Raw genomic sequence first — 2,658 nt, 5'->3', positions numbered from 1 at the left:
TATATCAAGTACACCATTTATTTGTACATTTTATTTTATGTGTGAAACAATTGTTTTTAACATCTATTCCTTTCAAGAACAAATGGAATATATTTATATATTTGTGAATACATGTTTAATTCTTGTATTTTTTACAAATAAATTGATGATGTTATGTTCCTTTGTTCGAGGCTGGTAGTAAATGTAGCCTATATATATGTACATGAAACTTGCGTTTGCAGAGAAATATGCGCTGTAAGAGCTTCTTGGGTTTCGTTTTAGTGCCTGTGTCTTTGTTAGATATTCCAAGACCACGATTCACAGACTGCGCACTTCAGATACCAGCAAAACAGTTTTCAAGTTGTACTGATCATGAAGTAGAGCGCTCGCTTCGAGAGGTCGTGGGTTCGATCCTTGGCCGCGTCATACCAAAAACATAAAAATGATATTAATAGCTTCCGCACTTGGCGCTTAGCATTTTGAGGAAAGTGCTAGGACTTGTCAATCCGGTGTCAGTAAAATGTGATCGGATTGGGTATTTCGTCAAGTGTCTACGGCGTAATGTTCCATTGAGGCAGCACTATAAAGTTGGGCATTACCAGACACCATCATTTATATGATTGAAAATATGTTAAACGCACGCACGCACGCACGCACGCACACTAATCCATTTAAGAGTAGTATTTGGCAATTGTATCATAATTTCTTATCAAACATTATTTTGAACCAAGCCAAGTAATAAAAAACTGTTTGATTGTTTTTGTTCATGATGAATAATAAAGTGTGCAACGACCCGCACAACTCCTAACATGTGCGGTGTCCTGTTATTGCCATCAGTCGAAAGAACGGAATATGCAAACTTGAAGGAAAAAAAAACATGTTTAAGGGCAGATAACTCCTGAACAAGCACGGTGACCTATGATTGTTTTTGCATTTTTCTGTTTCTAACATGAAACTGTGTCCAAATACAAAGTTTGAACAAATTCTTTTATTGGGAAATTTTTGCCCAATTGAAACAACAAGAAGTCGAAATTATTCTTACTTTCGTCTTTTTACCATCGTGGTGTTGTAGTTTCGCTTTAGTTTAGTTTTAGGCCCATTTACGGCTGTTCAGAATTTTCACCGTCGCAATTGGGACTTTCTACTATCGTAAGTTCATCACAAAAATTGATCCAATAACTTAGTGACAAGTAGTCGGCTATGAAATGCACATAAGCTTTGGAAATAAACCTAACCGTCATCGTGTTGTAAGTTCGACACAAGGGAATAGAAGATTTAGATTTTGTCACTAGATGCCAAAAGCATTTTATGAAGTCTGATTGAAGTTTAGTACTTGTACCAACCATGCATAAAACAAGATTCTTTCACTGTTTTTATGTACTAATGGGAATCTCCGACCAGAGGGAAACTGTTTTGGCGGTTAGGAGGCTCTGCACAATTACCGCTTAAACTGTTACCCTAGAGCCGGATATTCCCATCTCCACCTACAACCAGTGATAGAATCTTCTTCTTGCATGCCATATTTAACAAATTATAGTAAACATAAAACATAAAAACTGATTTTCTGTTTTAATAAGAAATTTGTAGCCCTACTGATACAAAAATGTATATTACGAAACAATATATATTGCATATCAGTTGGGACAGTACATTGCAACTGCCGCGGGAACCTTTGATGACATTAAACAGACAGATATTCATACTGAACGTACATATGAAAGTTATTCTGAATGACTCTAGTTCTATCATATGTTGTTGAGATTCTCTTTGAAATCGCCAATTAAAGTGTATGTTACATGTTTTTCAGTGACATATTGAAAAACAAGAATGAACTATACATTTCAAAGTGAAAACTATATTTCATAAATTAATTATTTTTCCACCAAATGATCTACAAACTTATTTTAAAAACCGTGAAAAGCATGTTTGTTCACATGTCAGATCGAAGTGGTTTCGTTTGTGAAAACAAGTTACGCCCATTGCCAAAACATTAAATGTTGAAAGACGATATATCAGAACAGAACAGAACAGTAATTTATTGATATAACTTGAACATGTACAGTTCATCGTTATAAGAACAAAATATACTAAACATGCATAGCAATGCGAGAGTGAACAAAACAAAAGAACACTCAGTTAAAATTCATTCAATATTATTTGCAGTGTGACCTGCCGTGAGAACAATAGACATATATGTAATATTTTCTAGATAGTATTCCATCAGGGATAATCTTTCTTCAGCGATTGTACAATATGAGATAATATACGAAGGATACAATGTACACATTCATTGAATGTAAAAAGCGCGCGAGACAATACTGTCTGTCACTTCGTGCCGCTGTATGTCTAGTATAATTATAAAGTAAAAGTATGCAGAACTTTGGTAAACCTGGTTGACACGAACAATCTTAAATCACTATAAACCTTGCCGAAAAGAAAAGAAAAGGTTTATCTTAAGACTTGAACATGCCGAAAAGTATTCACTAAAAATAGAGCATTTTTGTATGCTCATTTTGCAATTGTATTTAAGAATATTCAAAAGTATACAGTAACTAACGCAACGTTTCTTTTAAAGAGGTAAAAATATATAAAATTATTATGCGCAAATCCTCACGGCTGGTCACACATGAATTAGCAATAACATAAAGTATGCATCAGAGTATTTCCATTACAATACAG

This window comes from Mercenaria mercenaria, chromosome 5 (genome assembly GCF_021730395.1).
Source record: "Mercenaria mercenaria strain notata chromosome 5, MADL_Memer_1, whole genome shotgun sequence".
Classification (NCBI taxonomy): domain Eukaryota; kingdom Metazoa; phylum Mollusca; class Bivalvia; order Venerida; family Veneridae; genus Mercenaria; species Mercenaria mercenaria.
The sequence above is the reverse complement of the archived record's forward strand: the minus strand, read 5'-3'. Positions refer to the sequence as shown.